The 15114-nt window shown below is 39.9% G+C and overlaps 1 protein-coding gene across 3 annotated transcripts in view; it reads right to left on the bottom strand.

The window, feature by feature from the left end:
* Nucleotides 1-15114, bottom strand: part of PARD3B (par-3 family cell polarity regulator beta) — a 422752-nt gene that overhangs the window by 48484 nt on the left and 359154 nt on the right. The window lies entirely within an intron of this gene.

Raw genomic sequence — 15114 nt, 5'->3', positions numbered from 1 at the left:
GAGAATCACAGAAAAGAAGTTTTATTTCATAAAAAACAACCTCTCAATCAGACAAGGAACTAAAACATCAGCCATGAAAACACAGCGAAGGTAAGAGAGATGGGAAAGCATATTACCAAATCTTGACACCATTTTTTAAAAGTGGTAATTAAACAGTAATCTACTTAGTAATCCACAAAGACCCACTTGTGTGCTGAACTGCATACACTGCAGACTATTGTGGTAAAGCTAGTGGAGTTGCTCAATTTATCAAGTTAAACACATGCCTCTCTTTGTGTTTAAGCCTGGTGAGCCTTCCCAAACCTTACAGCTGGACTTGTCTAACTGTGGAAGCTCAAGCTATGCCTGGAAGGATTAAAAAAAAAAAAAAAAAAGTCCTGAAAATGTCTAAGAATTAAAAAAAAAATACAGCCTCATTTTAAATGAAGAAATTAAAAGTTTCCTGTAGTTATTTCCAGCCCTGCTCTAGTCAGCACTGGGGTGAATACTGACTTTATGGCTCAGTAGCATTTACTGGCATTCACAGGGAATTATAGAATTTATTCGTGGCCGCTCCTAAACTCAGACCATTGTCATTGCAGCACATCATCACATATTCTCTTAATCTGCAACTGTAACTCTGCCTCACCAACAATAGGCTATAGAGATACAGATTCACATGAGCACAGACTCTGTGGAGAATCTTGTCATGCTGCACTCCACTATGAGTATGCCAGAATCAAAGGAAGCCTTTTTATAGGATTTGTATAGCAAACTGAATCTGGAAAGCACATACAAAAGACTGGATGTAAACCTATCAGTTCAATAATAAATGGTTTTTACTATTTAATAGCAATGTAGATTGGCTGGAAATTAATTACCAATGAAGGGAAAGCCACGTATGGGTGCAAATGCAACCAAATATACAGCCAGAATTGGAAATGTTTATTTGCAGCATCAGTATGTTTCCATGAAAAATGAAATACTTAAATTACTTGCCTTCAGGTTCTAAGTTATCCAGCCCCTCTACTCTACTAAGTCCCAGAGGTTTCAGCCTTCTCTGGCTGACTCACTGAACTCTTCCAGAGCATAGGAAATTTTTCTCATGATCTGCCAATACACTTCAGAAAAAGCTTGCACAAATTCTAGACTCTTGAGAAAAAAACCCCAAACATACCCTTTTTCCCTTGATTCCTTCCACAGATAAATGCCTCTGTTCCTTGCATGAATTCTTGTCAAATAGTGGAGAACGACTTGCCGTTTGCAAAACACTGGAATTGAGGACTAGCTAATGGGGGCTATCACTTAGAACAGTGAAGCTCAGTCTACAGCTCATGAACGATACAATACCTGTGAAATCCCCTGACTTTACTTGTGAGTACAGATAAAGCATTTAATTAGGTCTGCTAACATACAGATAAGGCCCAAAGCATTGTCCCTGTTGCTTTGCCAACATCATTACCCAAAGCAGTGCTAGCTATGAGAGGGAAACGTTGAAATACAGGCAATGGATCTAGTTTGATTCAGGCGGATCTACAGCTCTCTGCAAACTGTATTAACACCTGCCACCAGCGGCCTAATAGCCATGTACCTGCTTTTTACCTCCAGGTATTTTGGCTGAAGAGGTAATCTGAAAATACCATACAGTTGGGGTTTTTTCCTCCCTTTCTTAAATGAAATCTGAGATTGATACATTGTAAGAGGCAGTAACAGCCGCCTGTGCTCCATTTACTGCACATCTCCTGTAGGTGAACTTCCTTCTGCTTAAACCCATCTAGCCAGCAGCAAAAGTAGGTACTACAGAGATCAAGCTGATTATATGTATTAGAAGACTGTGCCTGACAGCTTCTTCAGCAAACCTCTGCCATGCTGTATTAAAGTACAAACCCTAACCATGAGAATGAGTAGGAACGTTTGAATGAAAGATAGCAGCACATGGAAAGTTATCCATCTGGATTAGTGTGAAAACACAAGCATAATCTCTGTGGAAACAAGCAGCTCCATGAAGTCTGATTTCCTGTGCTTTCTATCCTGTGGGGTCTCTGGTGTCCAGTAATGGGATTGCGTTCACACTGCATTTCTCCACAGCACGGGCGCTGGCATTCGTCTGGGCGTCTCTAGCAGGCTGCTTATTTTCATGAGACTTAGTGATCCAGTATCTTTTGAACATCGAATCACCTGTCAAGCCTGGTCAAAAATGGCCAGCAGGTTCAGAATTTGTTAGAAAGGTGCAGGGAACAGATTGGAAAAGGGTAGGTCAGTACATCAGCTTAATCTTTCAGTGAACAGTTAAAGACTCACAGCTTCCCCCCGCCGCCTCCATCACTGTTTATAGGCACAAATGTAAAAGACATTGGCTTTTGAAAGAGCTATATTCTAGCTTACCATGAAAGTTTTACCCACTCCTGAGTAATGCGAGATGAATATGATGCCCTATGCAATGCTCATGAAACAGTTCTGAATTTCAAGTTGGCTCCTGACAATTATGTGAATATATGAACCACATTCAAACTCACCAGATGAATTCAATCAGCACTGTGCAAATATCGCATACATAATCTATTAGTTTACCCCAAAGAAACTGAAGCATTGAATTCAAACAGAATGAAGTCATCAGTAATAAAAAAAAGAAACTGATAAGGCAATATTAAAAAAAACCCCACAATTTTCCAAGATTTGCAGAGAAGATCATACATTGACTGTAAACTATTCTCCCATCTGCCTATAAATACATAATTAAAAAATATTGGTTTGATCAGATAGCAGTTTCCAGACAGGGAAACAGCAGATGAATACCAGTTCAAATGTTTTGGATGCATGACTATTTATACTGAAAAGGACTTGAACTTACAGAAGAAATATAAAAACAATATCCCAATCAAAGTCAATTTATATTAAGGAGACTTACTGAAGCTTTTCACCAAGCCTAGTAAGTACAGCAGACAGATTTCTTTTACAGTAGCTTTTCATTTAATGTAGTGCTCCCTCCTTGAGGAGATATAAATATTACAGTCATCATATCTACAATTTTGTGCATAACTCGTTTCCCTGACATGGCTCCCTGTGCTATACGTTCTTCAGAGAACCACACATTTGCCATTCCCCTCCACCACCATGTGTTCCCAGGCTTTAACATTTAATCTACCCATGGACTTGTCCATTGTCACAAGACTGTAATAGAACCACCTACCCTGCATTTTGTGACTGATTTCAGAACGATTTCCTAAAATTGTGCTACATGTAAGGAGACTGATTCAGAAGCAGCTCATACTGGGATAGAACCTGAAGCTTTTGGGGGAAGTTTTAAAATAATGTTTAGGTGGGGGAAGAATCTCTGAGAAACTTTACAAAGAGTTTAGCGAAGACTCAGATGCTGATTTCAAACAGCAGCAACAAAACCTGTCCAAAATCCCAAGCCACAAACAATCTGAAGAGAAGTTCAACAGTTCTTTGAATAAGCTGCACACACTGCAAGAAATTTTTTGGGAAATAGAAAACATAAATAATTTTATATGAACATTCAAAAGAGGAATAAGCACATTCCTGTCAGCCAATCTGTAGTTTTGCTAGATACAATCCTTACAAACAAAAGCTTTCTTCTGGTCTGGGAGAAAGATCAAAAAAAGTCTGAGCAATCATTCTAACCCACGCTGCTGGGCTGCTGGGGCTGGACCACCAACTAGCTAAACAACTGCCAGAAATCACCATCTTCTGCCCTGTGCCTGACTCTGTCAGAGGTACTATACACGTTCCACCTTGCCCACTGTGACTGTAAAGGGATCTGCTACAAAACAGCCACTCAACTGATACAGTTGGAATAGGCATTCCAAACCAAAAAGGAAACCGTAATTTGGCACAGACTTAGCTTCAAGGTATCTCTAACATTATGTAAAATATGACTGTGAAATTTCATCCCATCATCTCTGAAGAGATAGACGAACAAGCACCATAGCAATAAAATTATATACTCAATATGACACACAAGTTATTTTTTTAAAGAATCAAAACATCATCATCAGTATTTAATACATATGGCTTAGGTTTTGCACAATAAAATCTCCCCTCTGTTCTTCCTCTGAGTCGCTAATCTGGATTTCAACCATTCAGGTTAAAAATGTAATTTTTTAAATTAGTGACTTCTTACTGAAGCTCTCTAGATAAAACAAAATTAAAAACAAGTGTTGCACATACAGAGTAAGATGAACCACTTAAAGCTGTATATAAACATACATTTAAAGAGGCAATAAACATTTTGTTTCCAGCGGTTTTCCTAAACACATTAATATTGCACAGGGCTTTTTTGCCAGCCACTTCTTTCAAATGCTGATTTCACCAAGCTGACTGTCAGCCTCTAAACCAACAACTGGTGCTTCCAAGTTAAATAAAGAAGAAAGGAAAGAAGGAAAGAAGGAAAAAAGGGGGGAAAAAAAAGGAAAAAAGGGGGGAAAAAAAAGGAAAAAAGGGGGGAAAAAAAAGGAAAAAAGGGGGGAAAAAAAAGGAAAAAAGGGGGGAAAAAAAAGGAAAAAAGGGGGGAAAAAAAGGAAAAAAGGGGGGAAAAAAAAGGAAAAAAGGAATTCTTTTAGAAAATTTTCTATTAATAAACAAATCCAGGACAAAACATGATTCACAAACTCAAGAGAACAATGTTCCATTCATGATCTGCTATAAAACAAAACAAATTTTATATGCTGAAAGGAACACAGTGGTCTGCAAAGATATACAGCATAAGGGAGTCCAACAGAGCATGTAAGACTATCTTTCGCTTAGGATAAAACTTTCATTTTGAAGTTATAATAAAAATATTTGAGTACATTACTCTTTCAGTTCCAGCCCTTGTCTGAAGTATTACATTGTTTATGACGATATTTCTGCAACCTCAATAGTAAGAGGGAATAAAAAGAATGGTGGGAAGTGATAAAAAGAAAATCAATGATAAGAACATAATTCTACAATATTTCAGCGTTCATCTTTGTCAACCATCAAGAGAAAGAGAGTTTAGGAAGAAATGAACATTTGTTGTTTTCATATGCACTTGAGTAAATGAATGATATTGCAATGAAAGACTTGTCAGAAATACCTTGTTGACATCATTGATACTGCCTTACAGGCTCAGGAATCATCTTCGATGTTCAGCCAGAACCAGCCTGGGTTTTGGTTATACACAACCCATGCTGAGGATCCAACTTAAGAATGATGCCTTTCTAGCTACCGGAACCATTTCATGGTTTCCATAATGCTTGCCTTCTTGCTCTGTGCAGGAGTATACCCTATTTTTATCAATTGAGTCTTTATCAACTGAGAGAGACTCTAGTAGGACACTTGATTTGGAAATCTGTGCAAAGTGACTGGGAGGAAGACTTTGAACCCAGTTCCATTTAGACAGGACCATCCTGAGAGGGTCTGTGTAGATGGGCTGACATGAGAATCATTACATTGGTATGTTTCTCTCTATCCATATGTACATAAATACATATAAGGTCAAGAATCATAAATAAACTGCAGGAAAACAAACTACACTGAAGAAGCTATTTATGCTCATTTGAGTTTATTTGAACTTATATACTAAAGTCTCTCAGTCTTAACCTGCATAACAATATTTAAAGTTGTAACTGTGCTTCAGTAGAACATACACTGTCACCTTTCAATTCCTTAGGCTAACATAAAAGCAGTACAACCACTTCTGCCCAAAAGGTCAAAGACTCCTAGGGCAGCACATGACTACCATTTGTCTGGATGTAAATTGAGTCCTATTGACCTGTAACATCACTACTGACCTCTTGACATTAGGAGCTTAGCAGAAAGAGAGAAGATGATATTCTTAGGTTCCTACAGACTCATTAGGAAGAAAGAAGGAAAGAAACCTTGCATGATATGAAGTAGCAGTGTCATTAACCTTTTCTTTCCCCAAATAGCTCATAATATGTTTACAGAAGCCTTCAAATAACGATTTGAAGACTGAGACCAACAGATTTGTATCACTTTCAGTTTTTCCAAACTGTTTCTAAAATATCTCTCAGTGGCTTGACATAAAGCATCCTTTTATGCTTCCCTCCTTTCACGTGATATACAACACCTTTTCCTGTTTGTCTCAGCAGATGGCCTAGACATTCAGATGAGCACAATCTTTTCAATCCAGGCCACTTCTCATCTCTATTAATCTCTAACTTATAGTTGACTACAGCTGGCCAGAAATAATGGGAGATATAGCCTGATTTGTTGCTTTATGGAAACAAAATTGGCACACTGCGGCTTAACTTCACCATAACAGCAGATATGGTATGTACTACTCTAACAGAAATAGGCTATTTGCAATCAAGTAGGAAGGAAAGAAAAAAAGAGGACATTTTCTTGTTTCTAGCCAGCTTGTCATCTTTACTTAAAAGAAAAGACAATTTTTTTCTTTTTTCTGCTCTATGTATTATGCCTCATCAAGTAAGGCAATCACCAGATTTTAACTAACAATAGAAAAAAGATGCCTTACAGTTCAGGCTGGTTAATGGCAATGTCTGTTTCTGGCATATGACCAGTTTACTGCTGTCCTGTTGATCTGAGATGTGCACGTGTCTCTGAAGGGCTAGGAAAGCAAGGAGATTAGGGACTCGGCTGCTGACAACAACCAAACTCTCTATAAACAATACACAATGAAAATAATGAAAAACAGATTTTCCTGGTATTTTCAGTAGCCTCTAGACAATGCAACAGTTTCTGGTTTCTTCACTAAAGATGATATCAATTATGCCTTTTATCCATCATGCAGAAGTCACGTGTGAGGAGGCATAATTGAGGGCCTTCTCTCCAAGGTAATTTCTTCTGGATTTACATGGCAAACTACTTAAATTGCCTTTTTTGGCACTTTGTATTACAACAAGGCTTGGGAGGGGGTATTTTACTTTACTGATGTAAAGCAGCTGGCACATTTACAACAGATAGGTCACATCAACACAGAGCAGATTTTCAGCCCTCCAAACTCCATTTACAGCATCTTTAACAATTCAACAAAGCAAACGCTGAATGCTAAACTCCTGTGTAGCTCTATTTCTTAACGGCTATCACACCTGCCTGCAACTAGCAGCTAGTTTTTTTCACTTGTAGACTGTTGCTTTTTGCACTACAGTTTATTAAACTTATCGCTACAGCTGAAATACTAAGTACTTTACAGACTTCCAATGAATTAGCCATTCAGGAGTCCCTCAGGAATTCCCTTTAGCACACATAAAGCAAAGGCAGGAGGGAAGAGGAGGTGACAATTCAGTGCAGTCTTAATTTCTGTGCTCCCTTGTGAGGGAAGAATTGAGGATCTAAGAATTCGTTCACAGTAGATGTTGCCTCTGTTCTAAAACATATCTAGTTGAAAACTACAAAGCCTGGAGTAACTATCCATTTTCTCCCAGAAATTACACCTCCAAGTTTCACACTGGAGACTATATCCTACTCTTCATTACACACATGCAAATCTATGCCACTGGCAGAGTGGCAGCAACTAATCCTCTATGTGGTTTGTTTTTATAATACCTGGCCTAGATAGAAACGAAGTAGAAATCTCAACCTCAACTCAAAGAAAACCCCATCTCTGTGTCTGTAACCCTGTTACAGATATAGCTTACATTTGAAAAAAAAAAAAATTCTATCATGTGCAAAACATCAGGGAAAAGCACAGACCTCATAGACAAAATCCATCCCTACTATAAAGTTGGCTTTTTTGGGTGTTTTTAATGAATGGTCACTATGAGGATAACATTAATCCAGCATTAGGACTTTCACAGGAAAAAAATACAAATGCAATTTATCTTTTTTAACTGTCAGCTGCATTTCTAAAGCTTTAAAGTCGTAGCTTCCAGTGGCCTTTTGTCTTTCTGCCATGGCAGGAACATGTAAGAGCTTTGTAAGCTATCTTCCTCAAAATCCATTAGCTAATTCAAGGAACCTAATTAGAGCTGCCATTTTGATGGAGCATATTGAATGCTCTGTATAAACTAGTAACACCATCAATGTTTATTAAAAATTGCAAGAACCAAAGCTCTCTGTTCCATATAAATATTAATGGACAGATGCACAATACTTACTGAAACACAGACGACGTTATGTCCACAGAAATACACACAGGTATACTTAGAACCCAGCATGATGCATTTATTCACAAAAGCTGACGTACAGAAGCAAAACCTAGGGACAATTTTGCACAAACTGTTGAAAATTGACCAGCTTCCATTTACACTATCCTTATGTGCATTAAGGGAAGCAAAGCACACTAAAGACGATTTGTTTCTTGTGTTTTTCCTGAGTAGTATGCTGACAATTTGGAGTGTATTTTGAGCTTACCTCAAGAATGCACTCCAGCTGGAACCATTTTATAGCTCCTCTTAAACCAGCCACTCCAATCACCGTACTTTGTAGACATTTACACATATTCCAGTACTACACTGTTTAAGGGCATCCAAAGATTCAAAGGGAATTTGCACTGTAGAGCTAAAACTCAAATTTTGCTGTAGACAGCAACAAAATTGGTGAAAGGAGCCAGACATCTGGAGCAATGCTCTCCTACATTCTGTCGCGTAAAAGCCCAACTATAATGAAAAAGCAACTTGCAGACAATGATATAACACATGAAATACTGACCATTCTACTAATATATCAGAGACCTAATTAGGATAGGCTGCACAAGCATATGCTTTTGGCTGCAGAAATAAAAAGTTTTCTGGTTACTTCACAGCTTTGTGTTTAACTTGATACTTCATAAATGGAACTGCAGAAAACCTCATATGGTACCATTTCAATCTGACGTACACTTTCATACGCATCTAACAGTGCCTGGATTCTATTTATATGTACAACTAAATATACGTGCATAGAAAAATCATCAGATTTGCTATAGAAAGAGAGCAGATGTTCTTATTAAGCCACTGGCACATGCAAGGTGAAGCATGTAAGCCTTATAAGGAAAGCCTTTAACCTTCCAATTACAAGCTAAAGAAAAGCAAAGACAACAAATGAAATTATTTCTAACATATTTTACTAGCTGCAAGTACAGTGTGCTGCAAAATGAAAGCACCATTGAGAATGCTCAAATGACTCTTACAACACAGAGGGGCTTCTCACAGAGGGGAGTATAATCCATACGCACTCTTTGGAACATCTGAACTCCAATATAATGATCCGAAGTTCACTACTTCTGATATACACTAAAATGACACACAAAACATTTAACAGATGTGCAAAAGAAACAGGCTTAATTATATTTTCTATGCTGTAGTTGTGCAAGAGGCTAAAAATTTTATGACAATCTTACCATGGGGACAACACTGAAGGTAAATTCATTTTAGTTCTCTGATAGGGCAGCATTTCCAAACTACAACTGAGATCTGAGTAGTTTCACAGGAACACGCTCAAAAGTCAAAACATCGTTACCACTAGATTCTCTTAGGAATTATATATGGCAAATTTAGCTTGTGGTTATTGCTCAACAGAAACCCTGCCAGATCCTGAAGCAGTTGATGGATTTTGCAAAGTTCTGCTGCCTTCAAGGCCACCCTGCCTACCCTTCCAGCAGCCTCCCTCCTTGGGCACCTCTCTCCCACACAGCTGGGCTCCTTGGAGCGCAGCTGTTTTGTTCGCATTCGCAAAGACTGGGGAGTGCACATTCCTTCAACTAGCTTTCATCACAAGCTCCACATCAACAGAATTAAACACTTTATATGCCGAACTGCATTTCGGAGAAATATTTTTGAACTCAGGGGCCTAAAGCTAGCAGTGTAACCTTATTACTGTTTATTATGCAGGCAACGGAAGCTCCTGGACTTCCAGGCATGCACAACTTTTCTAGCTCCTTCTTACAGCTGCAGCTCCACTACAGCGCTGAAATTACTCCCACTTTTCCATTTGGAGTAGTCGGGGCTGAATTTCCGGTATTTAAGATTAAAGGTAAGCAATGCTTTTCAGTAATTATTTTGAAAAATGTTAAATTAACATGGAAAAAAATAAGTAATGCATCGTCAAACTATACAATCATCTCCTGGTGTATTTCACCTGGAAGAGGAAGAGCAAGCATATCTCTGCACTTGGCTGGGAAGCCTCAGAAATGCCAAGGCAAGTGTTCTGATTCAGGCCCATCTCTATTTCTACAGAATGACTCTCATATGGTTTCAACTGTCATGTTTAGAGACACACCTTACAAATCCTTTCACATCTGTTTTTGTCTTGCTCCATTCCCTGTTCTCATCCTGACATTGGGAAGTCTTTGTCTTTCAGCCAAGCGTGCCAATTTCCTCTACCCATTTATCGGCTTCCCATACAAGCACATCCCTGTCCCACAGGCTGCCCTAGTACAGAAACACGTCCCCCGACGCATCCAGGTCAGCATCTCTCCCTCCAGCACTCCTTGAGACCCATTTCCCAGAAGCATTTCACAAAACAGCCTGCCAGTAATGATGAGGTCGCAGGTGGTGTGGGACACCCAACAGCATCCTTCATTTCTGCACTGGTTCAAATGAGGGTGCTCTAACACCCACACACAAACAGAGCATTCAACTTGCAGTACTTCTCTCTACTTGGAAGCACCCACTTACTGTCCACAACTCTGCCCTGACCCAGCACCCCTTCTTTATTCTCCCCATCCTCTAGCTGCTCCAGCAATTCTGCCTCTTCTCTGTTCCTATTCCTGTCTTGTCCCTCCATGGCGTTTCTTAGGATTTTGCATTCAAATTGGCTCACCCTTTCCCTCCCTGGAAGGTGGGGCATAAGGGCAAGGGGACATTGATCATGTCCTGTTCACCTCATCCTTCATTCCTGCACCAGAAACCTCTCTGGCTGCTGCAGCCAGGAGAACCTACTACTGGAAAAGCATGTCTAGGCTCTGGCAGTTCAGGACGAGCACTTTCGGTGAAGTCAGCAGCCAAGTTTCTATCGTGTGTGGGAAGTACTTTAAATCTTACAACTTAGTCAAATTGTCAACGTTCAAGTGGTGGCAAAAGGCAGTCTGGTATAAGACTAGACTGTGTTCCCTTCCTAAATATAAAGCCCCTGTTCCAGCGTATGGAAAGACTACAGCTTCTTATTGAAACAATCATGTGCTTCTTATTTTTACTTTTTACATGGACAAAACAACCCCTTGCCTTCTCCCTCCAGGCCCCCCAAAAAACATATGTCATCATGTTCCAGAAAAATTCAGCTTCAGCACACCTCCTACATAGGCATTTTCAACACAAATGGTTGAAGACCGGTTATTAACAGCTAGAAAGACTGTTTTCCAATGGAAGTGAGGCTGGCAACTCCCCTCACACAACTGGTGCAGTCTGAGTTTGTATGGCCGTCCCCCTGCCTGCCCTATAGGACTGCATGGTCCCCGGTCCAGTGGCTGGCTGCACGTTCCTGAAGGCAGAACAAAGCTGGTTTGCTCCTGGCATCTGCGGGATGAGCACTCCTTAAGAACAACTGAAACACCTTTGAGGTACAGCCTGGTAAGCACATAGTACTCCTGCATGTGCTCCAGATTAAGCTGTAGTCAGCTTAATGAGCGACTTAATTGATGAGTGCTACTTCCTTCACTTGTCCATTAAGATAAGTACAGCACATGGACATTTCAACCCATCAAAGACGAGAAAATGCATTAATTTTGGTTTTCTTAGAGCTGTTAATAAATCTGACACTGTCTGGCAGTTTTCTTCATTTCCTACCATTTGACAGATACTGTGATCACAAGTTACAGAAGATGTTTTTCCTCTGAAATTATCACTCTGGTAATACAAGCCAGAAGGAAACTTTATCAAGATACCAAGAAGCTGGGTATCGTTTTTATTTTTAACTTTCTGCGGCTGGTTTGTGAATATCTCAATGTGATAAAAAAAAAAATTCAATCCGGTACTATTAAAAATACATACACACACATTACAAATGACTGTATTACAGCAAATAATCGCACTGTGTATTTATTAGTAAAAGTCAGTACTCCTCTCACATAATCAGCCTGGCTCTATTTAGACCCCTTTTCTGTAACAACTCCTGCAACTGTTTTCTTCCTCTTTCTCCCTCTCAAATTGACATTTGTATAGAATCAAGAAAAATCTTCCTTAATAATTTTTCATTACTAATGGCTTTTTTTGGTATGTGTATTTGGGAGGAGGGAAGGCAAAGGGCAGGAAAAAGCAGCTTTAAGTGCTCTGCAAATGATCTTCCTGAATCTGGGCCTCATAAATCCTATCAAATGTTATATTTCATCAATAGGCTGGAAAAGCTTTTTTTTCTGCAACGATGAAGCCTGGCTTTAAAATTTATGGTTTCATTTTAGAAATGGACTATAAAAAGAGTCTGACTTAGCTGTCTATCAACTATAGCTGACATTAGCAAGTTAGGTGTGGACTTTCAAAATGTAATATAAATTTTTTATTTATTATACATGTACATACATACATATAGAGATATATGACGACATGTATATCACTGTGGGTTTGTGCACTCATAAGTACACAGCTGGCTTTTTTTTAAATTTTGTCTTAAAAAACCATTTTCTTTCAATGCAAGAGCATCTGAGATATACAGCAGATTAGATTGCTAAGTGATAAACGTGTCCAGACCAGAGCTGGCTCAAAGATCTGCAGCAACACAAGCAAATTGCATTTTGCTGCCCAAATGATTGAGATAAAGTAGTTTATTTTGTTCTCATTCGTGGGGTGGTAAAATGCAATTCAGCAATGGCAGAGCAAGTTTCAAGCAAGGGGGAGGTAGGGAAGATTTCAAAAGGCTGTGGGCAGAAGAAGAGTGGAGGGCAGGAAAGGACCAAAAAGAAGACAATTAGTGAAAGACTGATAGATTGAGGAAGAGGGGGTGCAGAGCTTTTGCACCTCTCATGCATGGAGAGGGAGGGAAGGAGACAGCTTCCTCTGCCTCTCGCTGCAACTACTCCCTTCCACAAGCCCTGGAAACAATTTTGCCTCCCCAAAGACCCGCTCCTACTTGCTTTCCTGCATTCCCTGGGGAAGGAGAGCACTGAGAATACGACTCCTGTTCCTGCTGCTGCCATCACTGATGGGAGCCATGTGGGTGCCACAGCTGTCCCCTACAAGTCCAAAAGCTTCCTCTGGCAGCCACAGCTGCAGCTTCCTCAGATGGAGGAGGAGACAGTCTGTGCATGCTGCCGGAACACCCGCTCCTCCTCTCCTCCCTCACCACGAGAACTGGAGGTCTGCAGCCAGTGACTGCTACTTAGTTCCCATTATGCTTAAAAGCATCCTCAAAGGTAGCACTTCCAATAGAAGCATAACTGCTCCCCAAAATCCTCATGCTTTAAAAAGCAAACCACATTTAAAACAAAAACCAGATAAATAAAGCAACATAGCTGCAGCCAGACAAAGTGAAACTCCCCTCTGGATGTAGGGGAGCACCTCTCTCCATATGCTACAGAAGAACTTCCCTGACGCAGACAACTAATGACGGATTATGTGAAAACAGCAAACCAGACCATGCTGTTGAGGCATTACATGAACTAAACAGAAAAATGGTTAATCTAAATCTCACATGGGATGGTTATAACTGTGTGTTGCCATCGTTGCTGTTGAGTCCAGCTGTAACATTGGTTTTGGTGGCAACACATAGAAAAACCTGAAAGTCCTGTTCCTCATTATGAAATGAGGAGAAATCTCACCCTGGGGAACCTGGTCAAAGCTGACAAGTGAATACTACAAAAGGTTGGAGGGGAGCAGTTAACGGTAAAGGTATTCTGAGTCAAGACCAAGACCATTGCCTCTGTTTCATAACATGAACAAGATGAATAAATATAAGAACCTGTCATTGATGCTGAGGATGTGTGAATACCATGGCCTCTGATCACTCCTGAAATTCCCTGTTGGGAGGATATTCGCCAAGGTTCCTGTCACCAGCCCCACTGGGGACAGCGGAGGAAGGCACTGCACCAGCAGGCAGTGCAGGGCAGGACCCCAACTACAGCTCCTCTAACACACTCACTGCAGGGACCTCTTCTGACTATTCAAGGGAGCTGGCTCTGCTCACCATGGTCAGTGACAGCACACGCTAGCAAGGGGTAATCATTCATTTGGTATTATCAAGCCGGGGAACAGGTAGAGGAACTATGACCCATCCACATTCTGCAAAACAAAATGTGTTCTGCTTCTAGCACTGTTTCCACTGTAAAGATAACAAAATACGTTGTGGTTACACCAATTTATGGAAATAAGAGGAGCTGAAACTGCCTGTATTTCCACACAAGGGTATATCTATTAATGAAGGGTAACTTTATCAAACCTTGATCTACAGACAGCACATGTCTGGAATTCTACATTTTTTACTGGAAGGAGGCATATAGCAGTGTCACATCACATGAGCAGAAGTTATTCAGAAAAAGAAAATCTTGTAATTTTTCAGATTCATACAGATTAGCCCCATTTAACAATGGAATTCAGGACCTTACACCAATATTGACATGACTGTTTTCAAACACAAACACACTCATCCCACAGCAGATTAAGAATATTTCTAGCAGTGTATTTTTTCCCATAGTTTTCTTATATGTTTCTCCTCGAAGATTCCAAAATAATCAGGCAATTCAGCTTGCTTTGTACCTCTTGGACTTTTTCAAATCTGAATTAACTCTTCTATACACAGACATCTTCTTGCCAGTCTGCAAAGAGAAGCTCCTGGCACTGTTGAAATCTTTATTTTTTTTCCCTTTAAAAAAATCTTTTAATCTGATTTCCTCCTCCCCTCAAAGGACACTTTTTTAGTTTTGTTATTTCTTCTTCTTTCCTTGCCTCTTTATTTCCCCACCTCTTCCTTGAGACTCATCTCAAGCTTTTATTTTTTTCTTATTTTGCTCGAGCTCTTCTGAAACCCTGACCTGTTTACAGAGTAAAAACCACAGAGCTTAAGGGCTAATGTTTTACCCCTTACTCACCATGCCCTATCTGACTGCAGTCAACAGTAACCAGAATTCATCATCATCAATGGATTTTCAGTGACACGCACTGTATTTGCTCAGATTGTGGCCCCATAGATTGCCTTCGAAATGAGGGTGTGACCATGATCTACAGATATTCTCAAGAGTCAGTAATTGCAGTTGCTGTAGGACATGCTTGCTTTGTGTTTTGAAGGCAGACCTGCAGAAAAGTAAGCTTTGAAGTTCTTTTTGGA

Source organism: Leptosomus discolor, chromosome 5 (genome assembly GCF_034619465.1).
Source record: "Leptosomus discolor isolate bLepDis1 chromosome 5, bLepDis1.hap2, whole genome shotgun sequence".
Classification (NCBI taxonomy): domain Eukaryota; kingdom Metazoa; phylum Chordata; class Aves; order Leptosomiformes; family Leptosomidae; genus Leptosomus; species Leptosomus discolor.
Note: the sequence above shows the minus strand (reverse complement) of the source record. Positions and strands in the feature narration are given on the sequence as shown.